Source organism: Pan troglodytes, chromosome 3 (genome assembly GCF_028858775.2).
Source record: "Pan troglodytes isolate AG18354 chromosome 3, NHGRI_mPanTro3-v2.0_pri, whole genome shotgun sequence".
NCBI lineage: Eukaryota > Metazoa > Chordata > Mammalia > Primates > Hominidae > Pan > Pan troglodytes.
Window position 1 is genome coordinate 106,360,375 of NC_072401.2, and position 16,660 is coordinate 106,377,034.

The 16,660-nt window shown below is 37.0% G+C and overlaps 1 long non-coding RNA gene across 3 annotated transcripts in view; it reads left to right on the forward strand.

The window, feature by feature from the left end:
• The first annotated feature begins 4,444 nt into the window (after positions 1-4,444).
• The window catches only part of LOC104006151 (uncharacterized), a 211,442-nt gene continuing 199,226 nt past the window's right edge, over positions 4,445-16,660 (forward strand). Inside the window, exon 1 of one of the 3 annotated variants that reach the window (XR_010156328.1) lies at positions 4,445-4,698. This is a non-coding gene — a long non-coding RNA (uncharacterized LOC104006151). The remainder of the gene's footprint in view (positions 4,699-16,660) is intronic. The other 2 variants (XR_001717068.4, XR_010156327.1) reach the window with 2 other exon arrangements.

Sequence of the window (16,660 nt, forward strand, 5' to 3'; positions counted from 1 at the left end):
TCTTTGTGTCACCTCTCTGGACTGGCATTTACCTTATTCTCATTCACAATCTCACTCTCTCTTTCTCTCTTTCTGTATGTGTGTGTGTGAGCACGTGTGTGTATGTCTCATACACAGAAAGACCTCTCTTGTTTGCAAGGATGAGTCCTAGACACCATGAAATATAGAAATACTATTTCATATTTTTTCTTAGGTATAAAAAGCTGCAACTAGATTATAAACTAAGGGGAGTTGACAAGAGATAAAACAAAATTATAGAGAATTATACAGTGTTAGAATCAGGAATAAATATTAGAGATTATGTATAACAGAAGTGCCCAGACTTTTTCTTTAAAGGAAAAAAAAAAACACCTCTCCCCAAAAGCTAATGAGTTGCCTAAAAAGAGATGTTCATGATGGAATAAATCTGTGATGTTACATACTTTAGCCTACTCTTGGGAATGCACAATTATGTCAGCTTATTAAAGGTTCTGTGAACTCCTGTTACTTAAATACCCATTTAATTCAGTATTACCTTATTTTATTATTTTAACGAACACTTTTTTTCTAACTGCAATCTTATCAACATCCTGTGGAATAATTATACTACAACAGGGGGAATCCTGTTCTATTATAGTCTCATCACCTTTGGCAGATTTTTATATACTGATAATTCTCAAATTTTAGCATGGATTTGAGTCACCTGGAGATCTAATCACTCAGTAAACTGGAAAGGGCTGGGGAATTGGAATACAGTACTTAACAAGTGTTCCTAAGGCAGGGGCCTCATAAGTCTACTTTGAGAAATACCAATCCACACATGTGCTCACTGTCTGAATTCATCAAGAATTGAACCACACGTTCTTACCAAGAGAACTTCACAGTTAACAGGTTGGAAGTCCATAGTTTTGAGTCTGGAGGTTGGCAAAGTTTATCCAGAATTACAAGGGCTTTTGAATATGAAAATGAGTGTACACCTCTATAAATTTACCAAAACTAATGGCCCCTTTAACCTTTACGCCTGTCTTTAAGAGTGCATCTCTTTCACTATGAGACATGTACACCCACTTGCTTCACTAATCCAGCTTTGTTCATTTATTCATACAATTATTTACAAAGCATCCTCTATGTGTCAGACAGTGGCTGAAACACTGGGAATACCAGTGAACAGAAGTGACAAAAATCCTTGCCCTTGTTAGAAGGAGAGAGACAACGAAACATAAACATACTAATAGTAAACGGTATGGTAAGTTAGAGTTAGAAAGTGATAAGTGTTATGAAAAGATGGAGCAGGCTAAGCAGGATCGCCAGTGTGAACGGCGGGGGGTGTAACAGAGCTGCAATTTTTGTAAAGGACAGTGGAAATATTACTCAATGAAAAGTGACATTTGAACAAAATTTAAAGAAAATAAGGGAGGTAGCCTGTTAGGTATGTAGAGTAAGAGTTCAGGCTTAAAGAACAGCCGGTGCAAAGGGAGCTGCCTCCTGTGAACAAGGAGCCACCAGAGGGTGTGTGGGGGCGAGAATCGGGAAGGGAGAGGAGGCAGCAAAGACCAGATCTGTCAGGGCTTTGACTTTTACCTCGAGTGAAATGAGAAGCTACTGCAGCATTCTGAGTAGAGAAATGAGGTTATCCGACAACTTTTTTTTTTTTTTTTTTTTTTTTTTTTTTGAGACGGAGTCTCGCTCTGTCCCCCAGGCTGGAGTGCAGTGGCGCGATCTCGGCTCACTGCAAGCTCCGCCTCCCGGGTTCACGCCATTCTCCTGCCTCAGCCTCCCCAGTAGCTGGGACTACAGGCGCCCGCCACCATGCCCGGCTAATTTTCTGTATTTTTAGTAGAGACGGGGTTTCACCGTGTTATCCAGGATGGGCTCGATCTCCTGACCTCGTGATCCGCCCGCCTCGACCTCCCAAAGTGCTGGGATTACAGGCGTGAGCCACTGCGCCCGGCCGACAACATTTTTAAAGGATCTGAATTTATTCAGAATTTCTTAAACGTTGATTGGCTTTCTAGTCTTATGCCAGCCACTGGGCTTGGAGCCAGGTATACAAAGATGAACTCTACAGCGTCCTTGCCCTCAGAGCGCTCAGAGTCTCTAGGCCTCTGGTACAGATCATTGCAGGTCAAAATTTGAACATTTAAATATCCATTGTCCTTGCCACTTAGATAACCAGACCTCAGATAACTGCCCAGTGTTTACTTCAGATACTCAGCATCTACACATCTCCCTGTCCTGGGACTAGAGCAAGAAGTCCTCGGGCCAGTAAGGATGTTCAGGTGCCCAGCTCTGCCCTAAACACACCATGTGGCCCTTGATGAGACATTAGTTCCTTATTTTTCTTGGCTTTTCCATCTGTTTACACAATTTTCCGCCAAAGTATGTTTTTTAAGTCTGATGAGATAACCAGCACTGAGAGCTTGAGGGTGTAATGGAAAACTGACAATTTTAATTTTCCCTCAAATTATCATACTCTAAAATAAATAGAGTTGAGTAACTTCTCCAGTTATTCATTCTGGCAGCACTGCTTCAGCTGAAGACAGTCTACAAGTTGGCAGGCCAGAAGTGATGAGAAAATGATCTTAGTTCTTAGAGATAAAACCTGCTAGTTATCAACAACTGAAATTCTGAGAGAGGGTCTTCTGGGGAAAAGCCATTTGCAGCAATAATCTCCTTTTAGAATTTTAACATGCTTGCCTCCTGCTAAATCCTTTGTGTTGAGGAAGGATGTGAAAAGTCACATTTACTTTCAGCCCCAAATGCAATTCTAAATGATCACACCTGGCTTGCTCACCTCACCTGTCAGTCATCAATATTTGAGAGAAGAAACCTCTGTTCTGAAGAAATGGAAAATAAAATGACAGAGCTTAAGGAATGTTGTTCAGTAATCCAGAATTACTATCAGGGCTGTGTTTGCCTTCAGTGTGCATATGCAGCCTTTATGAAGAGCAACATTATTTTTTATCAAATGTTTATGATGTAACCTCACAGAAATCAGGGAAATTGGGGAATTTGGCAGGCAATTGGGAAAAGAGAAATGCAATACAATGCTATTTCAGCCTCAGGTCTACTTTGGAGCTAAGCTACTCCAGGTGTTTTTCTTTTGTCTTCATTTAATGACTCTTTTAAATACAATGACTTAGTATCAGCCAAGGCAGCAAAATTTACAACGTACTAATTAATAGCAAGATGCTTAGCTAAGTGATTCTGTCTCTGAGTATGTGATTACATTTTCAGAGGTTAATTTTTTTCGCTTACCTTCCTTCTGCCAGATTTTACCAGAAGAATAAGGGAGTATTAGGAACATAAAAAAAACTCAGGTGGCTGAAGCATAATTAATTTTACTTAAGCAATAAGAAATAAGCTACACTACTTATCCTTAGCCATAGTTATAGTAGTTACATCAGTTATGAACTCCAGGGAGCAAGAATAGCAACTCACAAAGGATAACTACAGGTTATAGCTACATATACAGCTTATTCTCACCATTATCACCATTATTTACCAACTTATCTTTTAAAATTGGAGGCAAAATTAGCTCTTTTGCCTGTTCAGACTCTTGAACTTCAAATTATAAGTAAAACATGTTGCTGCACCTGCCCTGCCAATCCCCAGCCCTGCATCAACCCAACTGTTAACTTTCTCAGCTCCCGCTTCCAGGCAGCTGAGCATGGGCAGAGAAAAATCACATAACTCCATTTACTGGCACTCTGACAAATCTATGTTCTCCAGTATCAGCTGGGCCCTCTGTGCTACTGGCGGTCCTTTTATTTCTCCCCAGTCAGCTCAGTTTCAGATTTCCCTTACAGCTGTTCCAAACTATTAACATGCTTTACAATCCCCTCATTCTAAGCAGATGACCTTGCTCATTTATCACAAACAAAATAGAGCTCCTCTTCTTCCCCTCCATCAGCAAACTGACCCATGAGGACACCTAGCTTTTCCCTCCCTTTTTTGCAAGTCAAAGAAGAGTAATCTCTTCAAATCCCTGAAGTTATAGAATATTGGACACCATCTCCTCAGGCATCTTCAGGGACCTCATTACATCAGGCATGTCCCCTCACACTTTGGCGTCTTTAATCTATCACTCTCTGAACTCTGCCTTCTACATTTCAGTCTACACATTGGCTCAGCTTTTTCCTTGTCACCATGTGTGAGCATGCATGTGTGCAAACACACACACACACAGAAGCACAATTCTTTAATCATTTCAGCCTCTCACTCATGCTGCAAATTGTCTTGTATAGTAATTATCTGTTTACATGGCAGTTTTCAATTGGTCCAGTGGTTTTTAATCGTTGTCATGTCACAGATCCCTTGAAAATCTGATTAAAGAAATGGATCTTCTCCCCAGAGACACGCACATACCGACACAGACACACACACACACAAATGTACATACAATTCCAGGTTGCTCACAGACCCCCTCTAGGAGATGTTACTGTCGCTCATTCGTATTTCCGGTTCTACTCCTCTTCCGGGCACACTGGAGAATTACACTTCCTTGCTGACTTGAGATAAGTCACAGCTTTGGCCAATGAAGTGTGAATGGAAGTTTTCAGAACCTTTAAGAGCCTGTACGCAATTTGCCATGCTTTCTCTTTTTGCTTTGTCACCAAAACCTCTGCGTTCCAGATAGTGACTACTCTGTCTGCGTGGGTCCTGGAGAGAGGAGGATGCAGAGCACAGCACTTAGCCAACCTGCAATGGACACGTAGAGTGAGTGAGAAATGAACCTAGTGGTTTACAGCATCTGGGATTGGGGGTTGGTCGATTACTGTTGCAGGACCTAGGCTGTCCTGCTGCATAGCAGAGAACTCTCCACCTGATATGAAATAATCTATGTCGGAAAGATCCTATTCAGGGGAGTTTAAGCTTTCCTCCTTCCTTTTCTTAATGAAGTTCCTTTCACCTCATATTGCTACATTTTGTTCTCTTTACCTACAAGAATCTTTCCCTGGTTCTTCCCAGGGCTCATCCTTCAAATCTCAGCTCATATGTTACCTCCTCACAGAGGTCCTTCTTGACCTCTTTCCCACCCCTACCCCAACCCCAGCCACTATGATTCACACCAACCATTTTGCTTTTTCACAAACTGCATCACAGTCTGTAACAATCTTATTTATTTTCTCTTACTCTTCAGTTCTGAATTCACAATACAGAATTTTTGCTATCAAAAATGATTCATAGATAACTAATGTCATGCTACTTGTATTTGTGAACTTACAAAAATTAAATGCTTTCAAAATATGGAACTTTTTCATTTGTTTAATATGACAAAAATAGACCATGAATGTTCTATAGCAAGCCACATATTTTACATTTTTCAAAACTACGTTAGTAAAAGAAAAAACTAGCTAGAAATATTGGAAAGATGTCCAAATGTTTGGATGTGCATCAAGAACAAACCACTGAACCTTGGTATTTACCCAGTCACCATTAAGAGGTCAACTTGACATTTTGGTTTCTTTTCAGATAGTTGGGGCCAACAGCTCTTACAACCTTTGATCCCAACCCAGTTAAATAGTAGTTTTTGTTACTCATTGATACACAGTTTTTGTTTTATGTGCTTTTTAAAATTTTACTCAGTTCAGTTTAAAATTTTACTCCCCAAATGGTCTTCCTTTATAATGACAGCCAGAATTAATCCTGACGTTTCAGAAACTATTGAATGGCTAACCGTTTGTTCTGCGTCCAGGGATATAGGTATAATATCTTGTCACAGAGTAAATAATCAATTCATACTTGTTAAATTAATGAATGAAATCAGTATTATAAAATTACCAAATAGCTCTTTCATTTGACTTTAATATATATAACTAATGACAATAAAAGATAGTAAGTGTTCTAATTTTAAAAACCAAAGTTTTAGCCTTATTAGTTTACCTGTCTACAAACATGTTTATTGCTTAAGAATTTCAGATATGTAGAACTTAAAATCAGCATATAAGTTTTCTATTTTCATTGCCTTTGTAAATGTGTTAAACAATACTGACATTTGAGAAGAAATTCAGAAGCTATGATACTGTTCTTCCAGCCTATAATAGATTTGGAAAATATTCTCTAGAAATCTATCTCTTCAAATATTAAATTACAAAAGTAGAAAGCTTTAGGATTCTCTTAGTTATTGGAATAGGATAGAAAGTCTTGATGAGAACAACCAAATAAAATGTTTTAAAACTGCTATAGAAATAAGCTTGATTTGGAAACAAAATTAAGTATATTTTTGTTTTTTTTCTTAAACTTTTTTTGTTTTCTTTAAATTTTCTGTGTGGTAGTGCGTATTGCCAAATAGTGTCCCTTAAAATGTTGCCTTATCTCTGACATTAAATGTGTAAGCGGCAGGTAATAGGTACATTTTTCAACCTATCTTTTACAAAAATTCTCATATGCAATTTAAAAATAACATGAACTTTCAGAATGGGGTTAGGTGTTTTTTTCTGTCTTTTTAGATTGTCTTCTTTCAATTAACTAATTTTTAAAAAGTGATTACCTATGAATTGCTACCCTGTTTTAAGAGAATGTGAGTAATTAGATAGTACTTAATATCTATAACACTGGACATGCAGATGTGTGTGCACACACGTGTATGTGTAGGGTAGAGGGCTTTTAAAAATAATTTTGCATACAATGAAGGACATCTCTCAATTCCTCATCACTGCAATGCAACCTTCAAATAAAAATTATAAATGATTCTTTTCTGCTCTAGAAAATTTCAACCAAACACATAATTTTCACAGAAATAGTTGCTATAGAAATGCAAAGGGGACAAATACTGAATTATGCTATCAAAAAATTGCAACTAAAGTAGGGCAGCATCAAGGTTTATGTTTAATAATGCTGACTGTATGTATTCTTGACTTTATGTATACTCTAAATTGAATGTTCTGAGTCCCAAATTGGAAGGTACTTCGCTACCAAAATGAAAATATTTTAGCATGCATTCTAGATTAGGAAATCAGTACATGCCAAGAAAGGTTCATTTGTACAAAAATGGTAAAATTTAATAAATAATGGATTCAAATAATGCCAATTACTTTTCTTCATTTCATACAAAATTTCATTTTTTAATAATATTCCAAGGTAATAAATGCTGTTTATGACTTATTAAATTTACATAGTACTGCAGCTTATTAATACCCTGTGAACTGCAAAAAAAATACATTTACAGTAATATTGGTCACAAAAATAGTGGGGAAACCTTACAATTGTGCGAATGTGCAAATGTTCACACTAAGGCAGTACTGACCCAGACAACCACTGAGTATGTGTCCCCTCAAATGCCTCAAAATTCTGTAATTCTCCTTGTGAAACATGTCAGTGCACAGTATTTCAAAATTTCAGCACATACAAAATGTCATTGTATGAAATGAAGAAAAGTTACATTTCCTGCACAAGATTTGTAGACACCTTGGCTCACAAGAATAAATGCTGCTTCAGGTCTTGACATGTCTTTCATTTAATTTGCTAATGCGCTTATTTTGAAATAGTGTCCTATGATAACATTTAGGGTAACATTAACCTTTATATTTATTAATGAAAAGAAGATCATAGGATAAATCTCCTAAAAATGTTTGGCTCTGTTTTTAGCTTGCTTGGAAATTATACTTCAAATACTGAATTGCCACCAAAGCCTCTGGTAAATGTGAAGGTAGCGCTCAAACTCTTGCAGCCTTTGATCTTGTCAATTCGTTTTATAAGAGAGAAAAATTTCATCAGTCAACTGCAACCTTATAATTTTAGGAAGAAGTGATTTTAGAAGATTCATACATCCTATGTTCTAAAACCAAAATAGCCCTATTGTTAAAAATAAGATAGCTGTGGCCAACAGCTCTTACCACCTTTGTCCCCAAGCCAGTTAAATAGTCGTAAATAGTTGATTTTTATATTCATGCTATGAATATAAAAGTCATATTCATAATATAACATTTAACCTATTCATGTTACAAAACTTAACTGCTGGTTACCAATATTATCAATAGAATCTGCTGAAGAGAATAAAAAGAGGGAGGGGAGAGAGAAAAAGAATCCTCTCAGAAATACGATAGAACATTAGTCACCTCTCTACACCTTCCTCTCTGAAAATATCAATCCTATGAATTCAATAGCTTTCTATTTTACCCAGCTTTAGCAAGATTATAATCAAAATTTTATCTGAATCCATCTTATACTTAAGTGAGTTTTTCAGATTCAGTTTGGAAGAATGGAAGAGCATGGGTTATGGTGTTGAATAGGCAAGAGTTCAAAGTAAAGCTCCAACATGTGCTGTCAATCTTGGTCAAGATGTAACACTTCTGTTTTTTCATCTATAAAATCAAAAGACACTTGTCACATAATGATCTGAATTTTGTGTCAATGCTCCATTGAAATTATCTTCATGAAGATCACCCATACTCTTTTAATTCTAAAATTTCATAAATATTTAGCTCTGATTATATTTCACCTTTTTGACATATTTGATTGTTTATCATTTCACAGTTCTTAAAAGTGTTCTTTTAATTTAAAGTGTTTAAAGTGTTTTTAAAGTGTTCCTTAATTCTATTTTGGTTTCTGTGACCTATCCTTTTCTGCCTTTTTTTTTTTTTTCCTTTCTAGGGGTCCATTTTTCACTCTTTTGCAGACTGCTCTCTCTGCTGTTCATTAAGCGACCTCTGTGCTCTTCTCCCTCTGAACTGTCTTCCCAAAATATTTTATCCACTATTCCTCCTGCCTCATGGCTTCAACCATCACCTATAAGCTGATAATTGCCCTATATGTGCCTGCTTTCCACATCTCTGTCCCAAGCTCCTGCCTATTGGATAAATTCACTGGGTTGTTCTGAGTGCCATCCAAAACTCCACCCACTTTAACCCAAGATTGAAAGCTGGAACACATCCCAGACTCCTTACTCTACCTCATTCTGCTCTGCTATCCCACTAGTGATAGCTTATTGGTTCTACCTCCAAAATATGTATTTCTTCTTATTTCTGCCACTGCCATAGTTCAGTTCCTCCGGGCAGATCAATGGAATAGCCTCCATATTATTCAGAGTCTTCTCAGTGTTGTGATAAAGAATGTTTGTGGCAAATGCTGGAACCAAAATCTCAGTGGTTTAGCACAATAAACATGTATTCCTTGTTCATGTCACAATCCAGCACAGGTTGGTGGACAGGATCTGCTTCATTCAGGTGACCAGGCTTCTTCCATCTAGTAGTTATACCACCCGCTAGTAGCTTAAAATTCCCCCCAAATCCTTGTATCTGGCAGGCAGGTGAGGGAAGGGAGAGTGGAGTTTGGTTATGGGCTTGCTCTATATACAGTGGTGGAGCAGGGACACCGTAACTACAATTAAAACTCCCATTCAAAAAAGGGCATCAGAGGATGTACATGTTCACTAGGCCACTACAATTCTACAATCCTGTTTGGCAGGCCTCGTGATGTCCCCTAGCCTGGGGAGAGGATAAATTTGTGGATTAGATTTTAATTCTGCTCTCTGGAAATAAGTCTTTTGTCTTTTTCTTGTTTGACCCTCAGCCTTTCCCTTTAGAAGTTCTTATTGTTTATTTATTCCTTTTGGACACAGCTGAAATGAGTGTAGCCAAAGCAAAAAGGTGATTTTAAAGGTCAAACAATCAAAGCTGTTTTAATCAGATATTTTGGATTTCTTGACAATACAAGTTCTTCAAAATCTTGGTAGGCTTCTGTTGTATTTGCTTCTATGTACAATTCTCAGGTCTTTTCTCTTTTCTCTCTCTCTCTCCCCAGCTCTCTTTGGCCATTAATCTGATCTGTATCTAAGTCATAGTGTTCAGCTAAAAAGTCTTTCTGGGCCTTGTGGTTCTGTGTGGGATCTAGAAGCAGATGGATTTCCACCATTGTTCACTCAAGTCTGGATACTTTCTATTGTTTTCCATCTGGCTTGGAAACTAGCCATTTCTTTCTGAGTTCATCCCTTTCTTGAAACACCTTACCAAAGGAAGCCAATAAGAGCTATGACACAGTAACACTGTGGTTCTTTTAAAACCAGTCCCCACAAGCAGCAGTTTTCAAAGCATAATCTGCACAGTTCTGGAAATCCCAAAGACACTTTTAGTGGATCCATGAGGTCAAAATTATTTTCATAATAATATTAAGATGTATTTGCTTTTTCTACTGTATTGACATTTGCACCAATGGTGCCCAAGCAATGGTGAGTAAAACTGTTGGTGCTTGTATTCATCTGTTATCATGTTGTTAATAAAGACATACCTGAGACCGGGTAATTTATAAAGAAATGAGGTTTAATAGACTCACAGTTCCACATGACTGGGGAGGCCTCACAATCATGGTAGAAGGCAAGGAGGAGCAAGTCATGTCTTACATGGATGGCAACAGTCAAGAAAAAGAGAGCTTCTGCAGGGGACCTCCTCTTTATAAAACCATCAGATCTCATAAGACTTATTCACTGTCATGAGAAAGACTCACCCCCATCATTCAATTACCTCTCACTAGGTCCCTCCCATGACATGTGGGCATTGTGGGAGCTACAATTCAAGATGACATTTGGGTTGTGACACAGCAAAACCATATCAGTTCTTTAGCATAAATCAAGGCAAAATTACCAAATTGTATCATATCATTTTATTATGTCATTGCATCACTTTCATCACCATGATCTCACAGGTTTAAAAAGTTTTGCTTAAGAATATCCTAATGAAACAGTTAAAATTTATGCATTTTATTAAAGCTCAACACTTGAGTTACAAATCTTTTAAGTATTCTGTGGGACTACAAGGAAAGAACACATAAAGCACTTCTGCTGCATACCCAAGTACAATGGTTGTCTTGAGGAAAAGCAATGTGTGATTGTTTGAGTTGCAAACTGAACTTGTCTCTTTTTCGTGGAATACCACTTTTGCTTGAAAGAACAAGTGATAAACAAAATATGGTTATTCATACTTGGATATTTGGCAGTCATTTTCTTGAAAATAAGTGAAGTGAGCCTGTCACTTGAAGGCAAACAACCTGACAGTATTTGGTGCCAATGATAAAATCTGAGCTTTCAACTGAAAATTAGAATTTTGGAAAACTTGTATCCACTACTGTGAGCTTGACAGCTTCTGAATACTTAAAGAATTTTTATGAGATCCATGGTGATATTAACAAATGTTATTTTAAAAAATATTATATAAGGAAATGTGCCTATTACATAACTCAGTGAAATAATATTTTCCCATCAATACAAGATATTATAAAATCATGCATAGGTAAAGGATCCATTTAAAGTGGATTTAATGTACTAGAGTGTGAAACGTTTATTGATTACGGTTTCAGATTCCACATTGCAATATACTTTTATAAAATTTTCACTTTTGAGTCATGATATAATATAAAAGAATGTCAACAATTATGTGAAAAGACTATTAAAATATTCCTTCAAAAGAAGGAGTATTGTTCTTCCAACAAGAAATACCTACACATCTATATGGGACTAGATTTTCTTCACTTATTTCAACTAAGACAACATATCACAACAGAATGGATGAAGAAGCAAGTAAGAATCTAAATGTCCTCTATTAACTAGACAATATAGAGTTTTGCAAAAATGTAAAACAATGCCATTCTTTTTACTATTTATTTTGCAAATATAATTATCCTAAAAATACATTTTTACAGAGAAAATAAAATTCTTATACACTTTTGGTGAGAATATAAACTAGTCCAACCACTATGAAGAAGAGTATGGCGGTTCCTCCAAAAACTAAAATAGAACTACCATATGATCCAGCAATCCCACTACTGGGCATTTATCCAAAGGAAAGGAAGTCAGTGTATCAAAAAGACATCTGTACCTCCATGTTTATTACAACACTATTTACAAGAGCCAAGATACAGAATCAGCCTAGGTGTCCAACAACAGATGAATGGATAAAGAAAATGCGGTATGTATATGTATGTGTATATACATACATATATACACACACAATGGACTACTATTCAGCCATGAAAGAGAATGAAATCCTGTCACTCTCAGCAACATCGATGCAACTGGAATTCATTATGTTAAGTGAAATAAACCATTTTCTGGTGCTGACCAGAAAGTTGAACACCACATGTTCTCACTTACATGTTGAAAGTAAAAAAATAAGTTGATCTCATAGAAGTAATTGGCTAGAAGAGGAGGGGGAGAGGGGATAGATATTTATTATATAAAAGATATAAAATTGTATATAAAATTATATAGATATAAAATTATAGCTAGGTAGGATAAGTAGGTTCTTTGTGTTCTATACCACTGTAGAATGACTATAGTTAACAATAATATATAGTTTCAAATAGCTAAGAAGGGGATATTGAATGTTTCCAACACAAATAAATGATAAACGTTTGAGATGATGGATATGATAATTACCCTGATCTGATCACTTTACATGTAGCAAAACATCACTATGCACACCACAAATATATCCATTATGACGATTTTAATTTTCTTTAATGTTATTTATGTTAACATGATACTATTTTCAATTCATTATTTTTAAAATGTTTATTTCAATTTTAAATGGTAATTTTTGCTAGATATAACTTGTAAACAAAAGATTTTTATGGTCCTCAATAGTTTGTAAAAGGGTAAAACAGCTCTGAGAATAAAAAGTTTGAGAATCACTGTCCTAGATATGAATCAGCAAAATATGGCCTGCATATAAAAACCAGCTCATTGCCTGTTTTATAAAGTTTTTTTTTTTTAGAACACAGCCACTACCATTTGCTTACCTGTTGTCATGTTGCTTTCATGTTGTAATAGCAGAGTTAAATAATTGCAACAGAGATAGTATTACTCCCAAGGCCAACTCCTAAAATACTTACTATCTGGCCTTTTACGGAAAGAGTTTGCTGATCCTTGCCCTACAGCTTTGGTTCTCAATCCTAGCTGTTAAATAATACTAATGCCGCCTTCCCCTCAACACATACACAGAAACCATTTAATTAAATCAGAATCTCTGGGAGTGGTCTTTGAGTAGGAATAAGTTTTTTAAATTCCTCAGGTGATTTTCAAATGCAGCCAAGGTTAAGAATCACTGTGTTAAACTGTAGAGATCTTTAGGCATAACGTCTGCCTTCCAAGTTATTCCAGACAACAACTTATAAAAATTGCTCCCCTTTATAACATAGTTTATTTCCAGCCCCTAATAGAAGGGTCCTGCCCATGGGCCAAACACTAAGTCAATGCCACCTGCACCGATTTGTATTTTTGTTATATCATCAACACCCTACCACCACATTGAAATTCAAAGATCAGGTTAGAGTGTTTGCTCTGGCAAATACTTTGCAAATTTCAGTGGCTTAACACAAGAAAAGCTTTATTTCTCATGCAAACGGGGTGCAATGTGCTTGGTAGGGATCTCTGCTCCTCTTAGGGTTCTAGCTGCTTCTGGCTAGAGACCCTGCCATCCCGCAGTGCCTCCAAGTACTGTGCCAGATCCCTCTACATTCAACCAGTAGAAGAGAGAAAAGAAAAAGCATGGAGGATTACATGAGAAGTGTTTTAGGGGCCTGGATAAGGCACGCATTAACTCCTATTGCACAGAGCTTGGTCATATTAGCCACAACAATACAAAGAAGGGGCCGGGCGCAGTGGCTCACACATGTAATACCAGCACTTTGGGAGGCCGAGGCAGGCATATTGCCTGAGGTCAGAAGTTTGAGACCAGTCTGGCTAACATGGTGAAACCCTGTCTCTATTAAAAATACAAAAAAATTAGCTGGGCGTGGTGGCACACACCTGTAGTCCCAGCTACTCAAGAGGCTGAGGCAGGAGAATCGCTTGAACCCAAGAGGCGGAGGTTGCAGTGAGCTGGGATCACGCTACTGCGCTCCAGCCTGGGTGACAGAGCAAGACTCCGTCTCAAAAAAAAAAAAAAAAAGGAACAAAATTCAGTCTACCTCTCTAACAAAGAGGAAAGCAAAACGGTTTGGTGAACCGGGAACTGGCTTTATCCCTTCATACACTCTTTCGTTACTAGTCTCCTATATGGAGCACCCCTCGGGCCCCTTGAGGTAGGTAGAACAACAGCCTACCAGAGATGTCCACATCCTATTCCCCAGAACCGGTGAATATGTTTTATGGAAAAAAATGAACTTTTGCAGATGTGATTAAAGTTAAGGACCTTGATATGAGGAGATTTTCCTGGATTATTCAGGTAGCCTCAATCTAATCACATGAGCCTTTAAAATCAAAGAACATTTCTGGTCTGTGGTTAGAGACATGTGAAGATGGAAGACTGGTCAGAGAGCGCAATGTGGCTGGAGAAAGAGAGCCGTGAGCCAAGAAAAATGGGCAGCCTCTAGAGGCTGGGAAAGGCAAAGAAAGGGATTTTGTCGCTTCCAGCCTCCAGAAAGGAATACGGCGCTACCCATACCTTGACTTTAGTATAGTGAGACCTGTGCTGGATGTCAGACCTAAAGAACTATAAGATAAATTGGTGTTTTAAGTCACTAACTTTGTGGCAATTTGTTATAGCAGCCATTGAAACCATACAGCTTTCTCTTCCATGTTTGTACTGCTGTCAGTGACAGTCCTAAATTTCAAATCTTAATGGGTTATTCCTTTTCTCAAATTCCTTCAATCGCTTCTAACTCATTCACTTAATAAAAACACACTAAGCAACTACAATGTGTCAGACACTCTCCCAGCCCTCTGGATTGCCACTTGAGTGAGGCAGGCATGGTTGCTGCTGTACTGGAGCTCAGCGGATAGCAACTGCAAGACGCAACTTAAAACTCTTTAGCATGCCTTTAGTGCCTGCATGAGCTAACTCCAAACCACCTGCATAACATCATCTCTTGGTTCTTCTCTGTCAGAAAAAAAGAAAAGCCATAAGACTTCTAACATAACGAACTCATTAAACTTCTAAGATTCCACAGTATTCCATGGCACTTTTTAGGACATTCCTGGCCACAGTATGAAACTTTGTTCTGCCCTCCCAACTCCTTGTCTACGTAGAAAACAATGACTTCTCTCTCAAGAGTTATCTCAAACATCACTCCAGAGAAATAAGTCCACTCCTAGATTCCCTCCTGTATTTCTCATTGCAGAGTTTATATATCCAATTTTGTATTTATTTTACTGAATTACAATTGTCCCTTTCCCCACCTTCCTTATGGCTTTTAACAGATTTAGAGAGAAGTTCCTAGTAAATTTATTTTTAAATAAAGGTTGAGAGTTCTCATTCATTCATTCATTCATTCTCTCAAAATAAGTTAATTAAAACACATACTTTGCCAGAACTTAATCTGCAGGAAGATAGATCGTATCATTAAAAAAATCCCAAAATAGGAAAACCCGGATAAGCTTGTAACCACCCCCCTTTTTTCCAATAGATCTTCCAACGTGTATCTACCATCCATTTCAAAGAGCATGCTTTCTAGAGAAACAAAATGGTGAGGAACTCTGAGAAGGCTATGTAATAAACATCACACTCAATATGGCTATAAAACTATGATTCTCCATGTTCCTCATTTACCAAACCCCTGAAATTTACTAAAACTATGTGAAGGTGTATAGTAACTGTAATTTCAACATAGACCTACAACAAATACCCCACCAGTGGATTAAGTTTATATGGATCACATCATTTAGATAGATTTATTCCATATGCCTACAAGAACTGGCAGAAAAAGCAGATTTTTGTAAGCATTTGAAGTGTAAGACATGAAAATTATATTGTGAAACTATTTTGTTGTAATTTACTATTAAGTTTTTCTTGAAAAATAAGATCCTGGTCTCTCTCAAACAGTGACAAGTTTTCATGGAACAGTCAAGCACTCTATGCAAAATTCACATCCTACTTAGTTAAGTGGACAAGAATCATCCCCATAAATTATTAAATTCCCTCCCATCTGGATATTTTATGTTAACCACAGTGAACATTAATATATTTTATTCAGTAATATATCTGTTATATATGAATGGTGATCTGCTAAATAATTTACTGTTTATGGAAAACATTTTGATAAATTATTACTGTCACTATTGCAGAAATTAAACTATTCTTTAGAGTCCAATTTTAATATATTTTCAAGCATTTCTTGAACAGTAATTATTTTGTATCTATTATGTGTAAGGTGCAGAAGGAGATTTTTTTAAAAAATAAAAAACTATCACTTGTAAAATAATTACCAGTTGGTGGGTAGAGAAAAAATTTATTTTGACCAGAGTAAAATTTATTCTGACCACAGGCACAAGATTTTTAATGTACAAATCCCAGCTGTCAATACATGAAGTTTCCCTGAACCTTTTCACTTTTCTTTTGTTAAGAACTCTCATCCAGCATCTAGCAGGTGCTGGATTCCTACCGGCCCTGCAGTTTAGTTTTCCTACACAGTTAATAGTAATTAGCTATTGTCCTCATCATCACTTCCAAACATGCTATTAGTTTTCCAGTGGGCATTGATTCTGTAATATGCAATCTAACCTTCTAACCACTATAGCACAGAATAACCAGGGAATTATCCCCTAGGAAAACAGGAGTTCTTTTCACCTCTAAGTCAATGATCATTAAAAACAACCAATACACTGTGAAGCTTGACAAATCACAATGGGAATAGGGACCCAACAAATTGCAATGGTGAAGTCACAATTATCTAGCAATTAGGTTTATAGCTGTATCCACCCTTTAAATAATCAAGTCTACAAATGTACCCACACTTCTTCCTGCAGAAC